This window comes from Anolis carolinensis, chromosome 6 (assembly GCF_035594765.1).
Source record: "Anolis carolinensis isolate JA03-04 chromosome 6, rAnoCar3.1.pri, whole genome shotgun sequence".
Classification (NCBI taxonomy): Eukaryota; Metazoa; Chordata; class Lepidosauria; order Squamata; family Dactyloidae; genus Anolis; species Anolis carolinensis.
The window spans coordinates 48,487,308-48,503,525 of record NC_085846.1 but is presented as its reverse complement, the minus strand read 5'-3'; positions in this window follow the sequence as shown (position 1 = coordinate 48,503,525).

Genomic DNA, 16,218 nt, shown 5'->3' with positions numbered 1-16,218 from the left:
AGTGCTTCTAAACACATTTATAGTAGAAGCAACAAATGTGCTCAATTGGTTTATAGAGAAAACAGTAATGGGCCTTGGGAAAAACTATGTGTTCAGGTTGGCTATTGATGAACCTGAGGCTTCAGTGAAAAACTTTTGCATGCAGGAGGTCCCAGGTTCTCAGACTTTACCATCATTAGTTAAATAATCTTATGTTACAGATACAATTTCCTACCCTATCACCTGAAATCTTGGACCGCTGCCATCAGAGGGAGGAGACAATGATGGATTAAGGACACAGGAGAAATGTGTGCTATCAGAATGTTTGCATGGGCACATCTATTTCATACTTCATAAACCTATATATGATCCAGCTCGAGTACACTTGTGCATTTAAATCAATTTTCAAAAACTGGTGGTGTGCATGTATTATTGAAAATTGTGCACAATGGTTATATATTATGGGAAAATACAACATAAATGTTCATTTAGATTTGTTTGGGTAGAAGTAATTTACCAAAGAGATGTGGAATTGATGAGAACCTGTTGTGGGGGACAGCAGCTAGTCCGTTTGGAAGCAAAGGTAAGGAAGAACAACGCCAGACCAGCAGGGTTTTGAGTTCAGGATTTACTGTTTCCAGCTGGAAAAGGGTGAGAAGCTTCAGCTCTGCAGCTGATACAAAGTAGCCTTTCATACCTTATGCTTTGTAAAAGGTAAAGGTTTCCCCTGACATTAAGTCCAGTCATGTCTGACTCTGGGGGTTGGTGCTCATCTCCATTTCTAAGCCAAAGAGCTGGCGTTGTCCGTAGACACCTCCAAGGTCATGTGGCCGGCATGACTGCATGGAGAGCCGTTACCTTCCCGCCGGAGCGGTACCTATTGATCTACTCACGTTTGCATGTTTTCAAACTGCTAGGTTGGCAGGAACTGGAGCTAACAGCGGGCGCTAAAGCCGCTCCCGGGATTTTAACCTGGCACCTTTCGGTCTGCAAGTTCAACAGCTCAGTGTTTTAACGCACTTCACCACTGGGGCTCTTTCGCCAAGTTGTTGATCACAATTAATTATTAATACATTGAAAAACACTTTTATGGTAGATAGGAAAACAGTGTTGTCATGTTGGTGATCAGAGCCGGCCCTAGGTATTTTTCAAGTGTAGGCGAACAGAATTTTGGCACCTCCACCCACCCAAACAATCACTGAAAAATAAAAGCGTTGGATAAGCGAAAATGTTGGATAATAAGGAGGGATTAAGAAAAAGCCTATTAAACATCAAATTACATTAAGATTTTACAAATTAAGCACTAAAACATCATGTTTTACAACAAATCAACAGGAAAAGCAGTCTCGACTGCGCCCCCGTATGTTTGCCGCCCGAAGCGACTGCTTAATTCGCCTCATTGTTGGACCAGCTCTGTTGGTGATCTAATTTTTCCTTAAACCATTGACACAGAACAAAATATAGAACATCTGTTTCAATTTCATATTAACAAAAATCTTTAAGGAACAATGCATGGTTTGGGCCACCTGAGGTCAGTTTAGGCCCACTTGGACTTGTCTGAAAGGTATTTACAGTATCCAAAATCTTATGTCTATTAAAAAATACAATGCATAAATATCACAACCAATAAACAAAGAATGTGCCAGTTCATATGGATCAATGGATTCACAGGTGCTGATCTGGTTGTACACTGGGCAAGACAGCTTCCAGCTTGTTTTGCAGTAAAGTCTGAGTCTTTTCGTTCTTCTGCAGATGTATACAGGGGGTACGGTCTATCCAATCTTAATGCTGCAGCCCACAGTACCTGAAATGTAGATTTTGTTACCTTTCCTGTAGCTAGGTTAGTGAAGATCACAATACATGTGTACAGTATATGTCTCTTTCATTTTCAGGTTAAAAGTTCTAGTCTTTCAGTTCAAACCTCATAAGCATATTACCAAAATCATTTTTAAACCGACAAGGTAAAACCTTTGATTTGTAGAAATCATCAGTCTTTTGGTTAAAGGAATAAAGCAAGTATCTTGACTGTGTACCATTGTTGTACTTCAAACTATTCTGGTAATTTTCAACATCTTTTGATAAGGTACCCTATAAGCCAAAAATTAAAATGAGCAAAGCTCTTAACACTGGTGTAGGCTCATAGATCCTGGCAGTCCTTTCCCGTAAGTTTGAATGTACTTAGTATCCTTTCCCCCTCTTTAGTTTACCCTGTCACCAAGGCACTTGTTTTCTGCTTCTCTCTGTCTATTCTTCTGTGTCATTATTTTGTCCAGTTGAAACATATCTCGCTGCCCATATTCTAAAAATCCAGCACTTTTCAATAATTTCCATACATTCCAGGCTTCATCTTAGGATGTTGTCTCTACACCATATCTCTATACAAATCTATTCAAACCATAAACCAAACATTTCCATTTGCCATTTTTCCCAATAACCAAGTTAACCTTTAACATATAAAACCTTTATTTTAACTGGAGAAATTCCTTCAACCTTAGATTAACCATATGTGTGTGATTTGAACCCTAGTTCCACTGTAACTTTCGTAATGCTTAAAAAGCAATATTCGCACTTTCATTTCCCATACCATTAACCATTAATTCTCTTGCAATGAGCAATTTCTGTTTATTCCAGAAATCTGAGGCTGCCTGCTCTGACTTTCTGAAACAAACATAGATAGTCAGTAATTGTTGACACCAGATTGTGAATAACCAAGGTCATCATCCCCAGCATGCTTTTTAATATACTCCTTTTTCCTACTTTGATTCTTTGAAAACTGTGGAGCACAAAAAAGTGCATATTATTTACCCTTCAATTAATACTGTGACTCCCAATTTATTATGGCAATTGCATTTTCTTCATAAACTTTATCTTCTGTAGATGGTGGCCATTTTTAGATTCCTGTTAAATAAAAGTTGTTCGTTCGCTTGCGCCAGATGCTCTGATGTCTCCAATACTTCCTTAAATTTCCTGCAAGTTGAATACATACCATTAACAACCATGTAAAAACTCCTTAACTTTATTATAATTGCAACTCTTTCACAATCATTCATAGATCCTGTACACACAGATAAACCTCTTCTTTCTTGACTTTTTAACTATATCAAAACCTTTTCTTTCCTCCATTTTCTAACAAGGGCTCCATCTCCCCTGTTACATTATTTTCCCTTCTAACACAGACACTCTCTCCTGTCAGTTTGCTGTTAAACTTTGCTCCCTTTGTTTTTTTTAATGATATCGCTTCCCCCTTTGAGTCTTGATTAGTAGGCATGAGCAAAATTGTCGGATCCCTCGTAAATCGGATTAAAATAGTATATAATCCGATTTACTAACGTGGTTCTGACGCGGATTATCACGTTGGATCTAACCCGTGATTTCAAAGCGTTCTAGCCAAATGTTTTAAATGGCTTCAAAATTTGATAAAAAATGTTTTTATTATTTATTATTTATTTTTTAAAAAATCATATTTTAAAAATTATTTTTAATGCAACCAAACATGTTTGGGAGCAGAGCACAGCCTAGCATGGCCTTGCCTCCCTGACCAATCGCAGTGCATGTTGATGTAAGGGGGAGGGGTTGTACGTCCTCTGCATGCCTCCATACGTGTCTCCTTGAAAAGCGCCCGACTAGAACACCACGAGCCATTTCGCGGGGGCGCGCGTAGCAGGTGGTTGGGCTCCGAGCTCTGGCTGGCTGTGACTGGCTTTTGCAGAGCTGCACCATCAATTGCAGCAAATTGAAAAGGCATTGCACTGCATGGAAGGAGAAAGGGCTGGGACAAATTCCAACTTAACTAACTTAAGAAAGGGTTTTGCTGGGGTTACTATCAGTCTGCATTCTGCACTCTGCACATACTCTAGCGCTGGGACAAATTCCAAGTCCTTACCAGTTGGTATGCAACTGTTTGTTTTATTGCTTGCGTGAAGTACATTGCCATACCAGTAACCCAGGCACTTCCTAGGTGGCGTGCACTGCGTCTAGTGCCTTCTACCATGTTACACTCCCTGCCTGGCTGCTGGGACAAATGTATGTCCCAGTGCCTTGCTCCAGTCCTTACCAGTTGGTGTACACTGTTTGTTTCATTGCATGCATGAAGTACATTGCCATATCAGTAACCCAGGCACTTCCTAGGTGGTGTGCACTCCCTGCCTGGGTTCATTCAAAACAAAGCCCCTTCCTCTCTCCCTCGCTTTGTGTCTGTTGGGTTGTATGGTTGGTTGGTTGGCCTCCTCAAGGCCAAGTGGTAACTCTCTCTCTCTCTCTCTGCTGCTAACACTCTCTCTGCTAACATGAAGCGTTTGGGTGAATGCGGGTTGGGGCATCTGACTTCTCGCCAAAACATTGCCAGTGCCTGTACTTTGCGGTGTAGCAGGAAAGTTAGGGGACATCCAGCCAAAAGCAACATGAAAGAGTGGGAGGTAGTGGAGAGGGTGATTCAACTGCGTAAATTAGACTCCTCCCGACCCAGAGCCAGTCATCCATTACAGCTGACGCCACTGATGTAACGGAACTTGGTGGTGGTGTTGTCCTGGAGGCAGAGGTGGGGGTTAAGCAATAAATTGTTAGCCTCCCCCCCCCCCACTCTTCTCTCATCTGACAGTGAGGAGAAGGAATAAGACCCTTCCAGTCAGGGTCTTTCTGAGGAGGCCTTCCTGTTGCCAACAACATCCACCTACCCCAGCCCCGTTAGCACCACACAAAGGTCCCAGGGCGCAGCGGTGTTGAAAACGCCATAGTCTTATCTCTAAGACCATTTCAATGTCTATGCCCAGCGTGCCACTTTGGCAGTTTGCAGGCACTGCAGTACCAACATCAGCAGAGGAAAAGACTTGAGGCATCTGGCCACCACGGGGTTGAGGGTCCACATGAAGAGGCATCATCCAACAATTCCGTTGGGGGGAGAAGCCCTCAGCCCCAGCAGCAGCAGCCAAAGCACTCCCACTTCGCCTTCTGTCGAGGGCGAGAGGCAGACTCAGACCACCTTGGATGATTGGGGCCATCCCATTGGCAGGAATAGTACTATAGCTAATGCATAGAAGGGAACACTGGGAAGGTATATCTATGTTGTTTCTGTTTTACTCTAAAGCTGTTTTGAGTTTCAGGTTTTTTAAAAAATACAGCATATGGTGACAGGAGCATCTAGGAGTGAGCATATTACACCTACTCTAAAGTCACTGCACTGGCTGCCAATTAGTTTCTGGGCGAAGTATAAGGTGTTGATTTTGACCAGATTACCTACAGAATTGCCTTTTTCCTGTACAATCTGCCTGAACACATAGGTCCTCTGGAGGGATCTGCTCCAGCCTGCCAGAACTGGCAACCGTCACCCATAGGATCTTTTCATCGGCAGTCCCAGGACTGTGGAATGACCTGCCAGAAGAGCTCTGACAGCTAGATCAGCTGTCGGAATTTAAGACACAAGTGAAGATCTATCACTTTCGGCAAGCCTAACCAGATAGTTTTAATTATGAATTTCAAGCTTCCACTCTATGTCTAACATTTGTTTTGTGTATTTTAATATGTATTTATGGAAAAATATTTTAATATATGATTCTACAAAATGTTTTTTAAATGATTATGTATTTAATAATTTTTGTAACCCGCCTTGAGCTGTGATGAGAAAGAAATAAAATTATTATTATTATTATTATTATTATTATTATTATTATTATTATTATTATTATTATTATTTTATTATGACACAGCAAACAAAATAGATATGCTGGATTTCGTATAAAAAAAATCACAAGTAGAACACTTCCCAAGTGTCTAGGACTGTGTGATGTATTTTCGAATGATGCGTGCAGATCCCAGTAGGGTGGCCTTTTGCAGTTGGCAGATCGTAATTTTGTCAATGTCTATTGTTTCCAAATGCCGGCTGAGATCTTTTGGTACGGCACCCAGTGTGCCCATCACCACCGGGACCACCTGCACTGATTTCTGCCAGAGTCTTTGAAGTTCAATCTTGAGGGCCTGATAGCGGCCGAGTTTTTCCTGTTGTTTTTCGTCAATGCATTATTATTATTATTATTATTATTATTATTATTATTATTATTATTATCAACACAACGACGTTGTATGGCACAGCAAACAAGATAGATATGCTGGATTTCGTTTCGCAAAACCACAAGTCGAACACTTCCCAAGTGTCTAGGACTGTGTGATGTATTTTCTGATGATGTGTGCAGATCCCAGTAGGGTGGCCTTTTGCAGTTGGCAGATGGTGATTTTGTCAATGTCTATTGTTTCCAAATGCCGGCTGAGATCTTTTGGCACAGCACCCAATGTGCCCATCACCACCGGGACCACCTGTACTGGTTTCTGCCAGAGTCTTTGAAGTTCAATCTTGAGGTCCTGATAGCGGCTGAGTTTTTCCTGTTGTTTTTCATCTATGCGACTGTCACCTGGGATGGCAACATCAATGATCCAAACCTTGTTCTTTTCCACAACTGTGATGTCTGGTGTGTCGGAAGTCCCACAGTATCTTTGCATGTTCATTTTCCAATACTTTTGCAGGTTTGTGATCCCACCAGTTCTTTGCTGCTGGGAGGTGGTACTTGAGGCATAAGTTCCAATGAATCATTTGGGCCACATAGTTGTGCCTCTGTTTGTAGTCTGTCTGTGCGATTTTCTTACAGCAGCTGAGGATATGATCAATGGTTTCGTCGGTTTCCTTGCACAGTCTGCATTTTGGGTCATCAGCTGATTTTTCAATCTTGGCCTTAATTGCATTTGTTCTGATGGCTTGCTCCTGGGCTGCAAGGATCAGGCCTTCTGTCTCCTTCTTCAGGGTCCCATTCGTGAGCCAGAGCCAGGTCTTCTCCTTATCAGCTTTTCCTTCAATTTTGTCAAGGAACTTTCCATGCAGTGTTTTGTTGTGCCAGCTGTCAGCTCTAGTTTGTAGTGCGGTTTTCTTGTACTGGTTTTTTGTCTGCTGTGTTTTGAGGAGTTTCTGATTTTTGACTTCAATCAAAGCAGGTTCTTCACTTTGCTTGACATCTTCTGCCAGGGCATGTTCTTCTTCTTTGACTGCTTGCTTTACTTGTAAGAGTCCTTTGCCCCCTGATCTTCTAGGCAGATATAGCCGGTCAACATCACTGCGAGGGTGCAGAGAATGATGAATGGTCATGAGTTTTCTTGTTTTTCTGTCCAAATTGTCCAGTTCCGCCTGTGTCCAGTTTATGATGCCAGCAGTATATCTTATGACAGGTATGGCCCAAGTGTTTATGGCCTTGATGGTGTTGCCTCCATTGAGCTTGCTTTTGAGAATTTTTCTGACCCTTTGTGTGTATTCTTTGCTGACCACAGTTTTCACATGTTCATGCTTGATGTTGTCCAGCTGTAGTATGCCCAGATATTTATAGGCCTCTGGCTGGTGACACTTTATTGTTTGGCCATTGGGCATATTTATGCCCTCACTTTCAATGATTTTTCCCTTCTTCAATGCCACTGTCGAACATTTGTCCAAACCAAACTCCATGTTGATATCAGTGCTAAAGATTCGGACAGTGTTGGTCAGAGACTGGATTTCAGTTTCCGTTTTCCCATATAGCTTCAGGTCATCCATGTACATCAAATGTGAAATTTTGTGAGAATTCTTAGATATTTGATAGCCGAGATTTGTTTTTTGTAAGATTGTTGACAGAGGGATCATGGCAATAATGAAAAGCAGAGGGGACAATGAATCTCCCTGGAAAATTCCTCTCCTGATGTTGACAAGTCCATAGCTTTCATTTCCAACAAACAGTTCAGTTTTCCAGTGCTCCATCATGTTTTCAATGAAGGTGCCAACTGTTTTACAAATCCCGATGGCGTCCAGGCACTTGATGATCCAGCTGTGTGGGAGTGAGTCAAAGGCCTTTTTGTAGTCAATCCACGTCATGTGAAGATTAGCTTTTCGGCTCTTACAGTTCTCCAGAATCATTTTGTCAATCAATAACTGGTCTTTTGTGCCCCTGCTTTTCCATTTGTTGCCTTTCTGTTCATCTGGCAAGATGTTTTTTTCTTCAAGATAGTCTTGAATTCTGTCAGCTATGATGCCAGTCAGTAGTTTAAACATAGTGGGCAGACACGTTATTGGCCTGTAGTTTCCTGGTGCTGCTCCTTTTGCTGGATCCTTTTGTATCAGGTAAGTTCTTCCAGTTGTTGTTATTATTATTATTATTATTATTATTATTATTATTATTATTATATACCAGAACGAACTATACAATATTTAAAATGAAGAACAATTTTAACCAACATAAACTTACCAATATTTCAATGGAAAGTGTGGGACTTCATTTGGCTGATGAGAGAGTCAAGTTAATTAGGATTGTTGTTGTTGTATGCCTGCAAGTTGTTTCAGGCTTATAGCGACCCCAAGTATAAAGTTTAGGATGCAGACTGGGTAAAAGACCTTGGAAGGCTGCACCCGGTCTCAGTTTGGGGACCTCTGTTCTAAGGGATCCCTTTGTGGGTGGTAGTGATTATTTCATTCAATTTCAAAATGTGGAAAGGCAGGTCTGCTGTGTGCAAGTGAACCTGTTGTTCTCTACCGAAGTGGCAGGGATTAGATCCCCATACACTGGGCAAGTCCTATCCTTGCACTGCTGCTGATGCCAGGTGTCCGCGCCATGTCCGTCTGGAACAAGTTCACCTGTAGAGGCAGCCAAACATGCCTGTTCTTTTCATTTACAGTCACTTCTCTGGGCGATAGATGTTTCCCAGGATTTTCTTACACTCCCTGCGTCTGCGATCGAATTCTTTGGCCTCAAAAGCTGCCTCTGTCCCTTGTTCTCCTCCTCCTCCTCCAAGCATTATTACCCCATGCTGTCATCTGCCTTTCAGTGGGATTTCATGCCTTGTCCCCTTTCTAAACAATCATCACAAGACAGAGGGGAAAATTAATTTACTTCTCATTGAAAGCGCCTAATTGCCTAGTGCATTATCTTCCTTTTTTCTTTCTCTCTCCTCTGACGCACAAGCTCTATAATAAGGGGCTGTAACTTTGGGTAGTAAACTGAAACCGACGACTATATTTACACCCTTTCTACATTTAGACAAAACTATTTTTGGTCTGGAGTTCTATTTGAGGGGGCTGACAACGTCACTTTGACATTCACAGGAATCTTGGGCATCATATGTTTTGTTCTATTGTTATTATTTTGATCCCTTGGGCCTTTGTGTCATTGGTTTTAAGTGTGAGTGAGGTAAAGTACTTCACAAGGCAAGTTCGAGTGCATATTTTTGCATTGGCTGCAGAGCTTCCCCTAAAGAGAGAGCAAAACCTTCTGCGGTTGTTGGCAAACATGCCTTTCAATGCGGGTTATAAATAAAAAATTTAAAATTATTTATGTTTTTATTGGGATAATTGTTTTATTGCTGTGTTATTGATATTTGATTGTTTTATCGGGCAAGGCCCCATGTAAGCCGCCCCGAGTCCCTTCGGGGAGATGGGGCGGGGTATAAAAATAAAGTTGTTATTATTGTTGTTATTATTATTATTATTATTATGTATATTTTCTGACAGATAGGTGGGGCTATATTATATGAGTAGATCAATGAAACAAGACTTGGTACCTAGTCCATACATTTAAGTGTCTTTGTCCAAGCTGAAAGTATACAGCTGGAGAAATGATAAAGAATGAAATCTATTGATATGACAATAAATTGAAATGTATTATTATTATTATTGATACTTTATGGTTTATGTCCCCACCTTTCTCCCCATCGGGACTCAAGGCGGCTAACAACCACACAATATAATAATGAATGAATGAATTTTATTGTTATCATCTCAGACCAAGAGCATAAAAATTTTAAACATTACATGAAAAAACAAGTTTTTTAAAAAAAAATAAAGTGTCAACATTAAAACCAAAAATGTACAACGTTAAAAGCAGAATGTCCATGGGTGATAAAATGAGTAAGTTTAAAACTTTATCCACGAAAATAATCCACAAAGGCTTCCTGATTTTTATAGCTGCCACACAAGACGTAGCCACTCTAGAAGTGATTGATGTGATCAATCAATTGTTTTAAACAAAACAAATATTAATTTTTTAAAAAGTTAAATGTTTGTATGTGGATACAATTAAAATGCAATAAATGCAATTAAAATGACATTTAAAACTGACCATCCTCCCAAAATCCCACCCACAATCTCCCCAGCAGTGTGCCTCTCATTCTCCAATATATGGTTTGTTTTGTCTTCTTCTCTTGGGGTGAGAGTGCGTGACTTGTCTAAGGTCACACATAGGGTTTTGGTGGTTGAGCAGAGATATGAACCCCAGTTTGGTCATAGTGCAATGCTCAACTGCTGTTCTTTGTTGGCTCTCTGGAAATGCATTAACTCTATATAAAGACATACACACAGTCAGTTCCAGATTGATTTACTCATCTGAAGAGACTGGCACTGCCCCTCCCTCCGGACAGATGTTTGCCTAATGCCTGCAAAGTCTGTGATAAGTAGAATATCTTTAAAAGGAGTGACTAATCTCACATGTTACTCTATTTTCCATTTTGTTACTCATCCTAAACTCTTGCTGGTCTGAATTATCCTTCAGAAGATTCCCTAGTTAGTAGAGCATTATGACAATTAAACATTTTCCTGAGTCAGAACACAACTGAAAGCAGCTTTGTGCAGGATGAAATCTAGCCTCCTTCTCAACATTTTATCATGCTGAATAAAAATGGCAAATTTGCCTTTTATGAAGGGACTTCTGTAATAGGGAAGTCCCAATCTGCTCTGGGGAAAGTAAAATTCATTTCAGAATTCTTTGTGGGAAGCCATAATAATTGAGATGCTTTAAGTCAGTAATATTACCCCCTTAGGTTTGTGCTAGCCACTTGTGCTGGGCTCAAATTTTGCCAGAAAAAAAATTCAGGAGGGGTTGAAACTTTTTTTCCAAGATATCTTTTCAGGCCAGTGTCTCCTAATTTGGCACGAGATCTCAACATTAGCATCATTGTGCAAAGGCTCTTCACAGGCAATAGATCCAGAATCATTGCTCCCTCTTTAAGTCAGTTCTTGTCGACCACAAAGGACAATAGTTTCCACAACTGGGAGAAGTTTGTTTTTGTTTTCTTCTGTTTTGTTCTGATTTCCCCAGGAAAGTGCGGATGTTTGGGAAAGGTGTGTGGACTTCAACCCGGGCACAATTGGGTTTAAGAAACCCAATTGCACTCGAGTTAAAGCCCTGTGAGGAACTGCCTTAAGATGCCTCTTCTTATCCACAGGAAATACATATCCTGGCAATGAAGTCTGTGGATTTTGCACTAATTGAGCTTTCACTTGGTCATCAGAAACAGTCTTGTTCATATAAAATCCAAGGCCTAATAATGACACAGCTTCTTGTCTTTGCTCCTGTTCCATGGTTTATTTGGCAAGGCTTGGATTAGATGAACCAGTGGTAGACACCTCAGTTACCACAGTTTCAGTTTTCACCTGAAATTCAGGTGAAATCCCCCCCTCCCCATGCCTTAGGCTTGCCTGCCAGCTGCGGTAGGCCAACTTGGTTGTTTCTGTTGCGCTTCAAGCAGAATTCAGTCTAGTCCAACAAAGACACAATAACTACACAGTTGCAAAAGGAAAAAACAGTAAAACTTACAAAAATACAAAGAGCATGGCTTCTTCAGCCTCTTCTTCCAAAAGCAAAACAAAGCAAAAGCAGGAGCAGAAGCTTTTTTTTTTTTTTTTCCGTATCAGGAGCAACCGGAGCAGAAGCTAATACACACACACAGCCACACCCCACTGGGTGTGGTCCAAACTTAATTGCTTAACTGCTGACCTAGATTAGCTCCTGCATGTTATGATCAGCAGTACAGTTTTTTTAAACAAATACTTGGCATTGAGCTTCATTATAGCCTAACAGTTTCCACTTTGTCAGCTATTGCAATGTAAACTGGTAGAAAGTTAGGTAATGATTGTGTGAATAATCCAAATTTGGTTGAGATAGTGCTTGCAGTTCTGGAGAGACACTAATTTTTGCTTCTCATAGACTTGGCATGGGGCTTTGGTTAACTTCTTAAAATTCATGAGTAAACCACTCACTCACTCACTCATGAATTTTAAGAAGTTAACCAAAGCCCCATGCCAAATCTATGAGAAGCAAAAATTAGTGTCTCTCCAGAACTGCAAGCACTATCTCAACCAATTTTGAGTAAACCAGGAGCCTCCGGTGGCCTAGGTGATAAAAGCCTCATAACTTGAAGGTTGGGTTGCTGACCTGAAAGCTGCCAGGTTCAAATCCCACCCGGGGAGAGTGCAGATGAGCTCCCTCTATCAGCTCCAGCTCCATGCGGGGACATGAGAGAAGCCTCCCACAAGGATGGTAAAAACATTTTTTAAAAAACATCCGGGCGTCCCCTGGGCAACGTCCTTGCAGACGGCCAATTCTCTCACTCCAGAAGCAACTCCGGTGGCTCCTGACACGAAAAAAAAAGAGTAAACCAGGCTCTTTTTTTACCTGAAAAACTTTGGTGGTGGTTTGAACTCCTAAACTGCCCCCTTGGCTACAAGCTTAGTGATGATGGGAGTTGTCATCCAACATATTTAAAGAGTGACAGGTAGAGCAAGCCTACTGTAATACAGGATATTGGACATGAAGCCACTCTTCCAGAACACTAGTACAATCATAGATATTCACAATTACACCTTACTTCATTTGTGCAATCATATCTTTTGTAACCCCACCTGGATTATAAAAGCTGGTTCCTTGTTGGACTCCTGCTGTTTCACTGGTTTTTTTTTTTAAATGCAGAAAAATTTGCAGTTTCAACAATAGTGTTTTTTAAAAAAAAAAGAAAAGAAAAGAAAAAATAACTGAAAATTTTACCTTTATATGTAAAAGTATGTATGTTTGTTCGTTGGTTGATTTCTACCGTGTTTCCCCGAAAATAAGACAGTGTCTTATATTAATTTTGGCTCCAAAAGATGCTCTAGGTCTTATTTTCAGGGGATGTCTTATTTTTCCATGAAGAAGAATTCACATTTATTGTTGAACAAAAAAAAATGAACATTTATTATATACTGTACAGTAGTTGTCATCATAAACCAGCATAACCGGACAAACTGTGAATCCTAACAAGAATTTCTTGTTATTACCATTATTTCCATGTACAACACTCTATGGTACGTACATTTACCAATCCTGCATGCTCTGGTGTTCTGTTTGGCGAGCATGCTTCCAAACAAAAACTTTGCTAGGTCTTACTTTCGGGGGAGGCCTTATATTTAGCAATTCAGCAAAACCTCTACTATGTCTTATTTTTTGGGGGATGTCTTATTTTAGGGGAAACAGGGTACCACAAAGGCTCCTAAATGTCTTGATGGATTTGAGCCAAACTTGGTGCATCTACTTTTCAGTATCCAACTTAAAATAATGGAACAGTTTAAACTATAAAAAAGCCAGAGCAAGAAAAGGAATGAAGCTGATAAAAAGAAGATAAAGGAAGGGAAAAAAGAAGGAATGCTACCTCAGAAGGGGAGTTTCTGCAGCATGAATTGTTGGCTCCTTTAAGAGAAAGTGTGAGCCCCGGTGGCAAAGTGCGTTAAAGCCTGAGTTGCTGAACTTGCAGACCGAAAGGTCCCAGGTTCAAATCCCGGGAGCGGCTTGAGCGCCCGCTGTTAGCTCCAGCTCCTGCCAACCTAGCAGTTCGAAAACATGCAAATGTGAGTAGATCAATAGGTACTGCTCCGGCAGGAAGGCAATGGTGCTCCATGCAGTCATGCTGGCCACATGACCTTGGAGGTGTCTACGGACAACGCCGGCTCTTCGGCTTAGAAATGAAGATTAGCACCAACCCCCAGAGTCAGACATGACTGGACTTAACGTCAGGGGAAACCTTTGCCTTTGCCTTAAGAGAGAGAAAAAAGCATAATAATAATATTGTATCCCCTTTTCTATTGTTTATATAATATAGGAGTAGATAGTGAGTGATCTATTAGTTTTGACAGTGTCTTTGTGTTTGTTTGTATGTTTGTGCCTAATGAACGTATTAACAGAGGATAATAATAATAATCATCATCATAATAATAATAATGACAATCTTTATTTATACCTTGCCACCATCTACCCAAAGGGACTCAGGGTGGCTCACAAAAGCACTCCATGGTACTACACGTAAAACAGAATTACATATCATAAAAACAGTACACAAAATTAGACTGAATACAAATGAACAGACAACATCAAATAATAAAAATAAAAATTTAAAATGTATAAAAGGCAGTAGTACCTGCGGGTAACTGGGTTTTTTCAAGTAATGAGCTAAAGTGCCAAAGTAACAAATGGTCATTGTCACATATAACTAAGCATAGTGGACTACTCAAGGTCAAAGGCCCGTTTAAAAAGCCAAGTTTTTAAGCTAGCCGGGGGGGGGGGGGGAGGGGCTCGAGGGGCTTCAACCCCCCCGAAATTCTCAGGGTGGTCCACGAGAAGGCCTTACATTTTTTATTTAAACGTTTATGTTTATTCATATCATGATCTGATCACCATGCTCAATATATCCCATATGCATGGGGGTATTGGGATAATGATAGAAAAGGTTTGCTAGGGTAGATCCTCTCCCGCTCAGACTCAGCCCCCCCCCCCAACCAAAATCCCAGCCCCTCCCAAAACAAAATCCTGGCTACGGGCCTGGGCTAGACTGAAAGATTTGGAGAGTTGGGGCTAACCCAATCTCTCTAGAGAGGGCATTCCAGAGCAGGGAAGCCACCACCGAGAAGGCCCTCTCTCTAATCCCCACCAACCGTACCTGTGACAGGGATGGGACTGAGAGCAGGACCTCCCTGGCAGATCTCAGGGTCCACACCGGTTTATAGAAGGAGATGCGGTCTCAAAGATATAGGTAATAACTTTACCTATAATAGTTATAGGTAATAACTTGCACTTTGAATTAGGCCCGGAAACTTGTCAGAAGCTAGTGGAGCTTCTTTAATAGCGGCATGGTATGCTCCCTATAGCTGGCCCCAGTTAGTAATCTGGCAGCTGACCTTTGCACTAATTGTAGTTTCCTAGCCATCTTCAAAGGCAGCCCTACGTAGAGTGCATTACAGTTGTCCATTCTGGATGTAACTAAGGTGTGGATCACCACGGCCAAGTCAGGCTTTTCGAGGTACGGTTGCAGCTGGCGCACAAGTTTTAACTGTGCAAAAGCCCTTCTATTTATTTATTTATTTATTTATTTATTTATTACAATATTTATATCCCTCCCTTCTCACCCAACAGGGGACTCAGGGCGGCTTACAATAAAACACATATATAAAAATTATACAGTACAATATAAATCAGTTAAAAATTATTGTTAACTTACATCAGTATTCATAAAACACATTATAAAATACAAGTAGGCGTGTTCAGTTCAAAAAACTGGGTCTGTCGATTGAGTTCCAGCATACATGATAATAATTAACACTGCCAATTATTATTCAAAAGCCTGGCCCCATAACCAAGTTTTAACCTTCCTTCTAGCCACCGCTGATACCTAAGCTTCAAGAATCAGCAACGAATCCAGGAGAACACACAGTCTGTGAACCTGTATACTCAGGGGGAGTGTTACCCATAGGTTGCCACCCTATACCCTGATCGGCATTGCGACTAACCAGGAGGACCTCTGTCTTGTCTGGATTAAGCCTCAGTTTGTTGGTCCTCACCCAATCTATCACAGCTGCCAGGCACTGGTTCAGGATCCAGGAAGCTTCCTTAGAGTGGAGTGGAAAAGAGTAGTAGAGTTGTGTGCCATCTGCGTAGAGATGGCACCCAACTCAAAAATCCGGATGACCTCTCCCAGCGGTTTCATGTAGGTGTTGAAAAGTGTGGAGAAAAGTATAGAACCTTGCGTGACCCCACAGGACAATGGCCAGAGATCTGAGCAGGTGTCCCCCAGCACCACCATCCGGGTCCGATCCTCCAGGAAGGAGCGGAGCCACTGCAGATCAGTGCCCCAAGACCCATTACCAGAGAGCCAACCCAGAAAGGGTAGTATTGAAAGCCGCTGATATGTCCAAGAGAACCAGCAGGGATACACTCCCCCATCTAGTTCTGTGCAGAGGTCATCCACCAAGGCAACCAAAGCTGTCTCCATTCTGTGACCAGGCCTAAAACCGGACTGCAAGGGATCAAGATAATTGGTGTCATCCAAGAATCCCTAGGGCTGAGAAGCCACCACCCGCAAAAATCTGCAAAGTCTGACTGAATTATGTCAATAAGACTTCGGGAAAACCTATCAACATAAAAACAGAGCAGCAAGCAATAATCA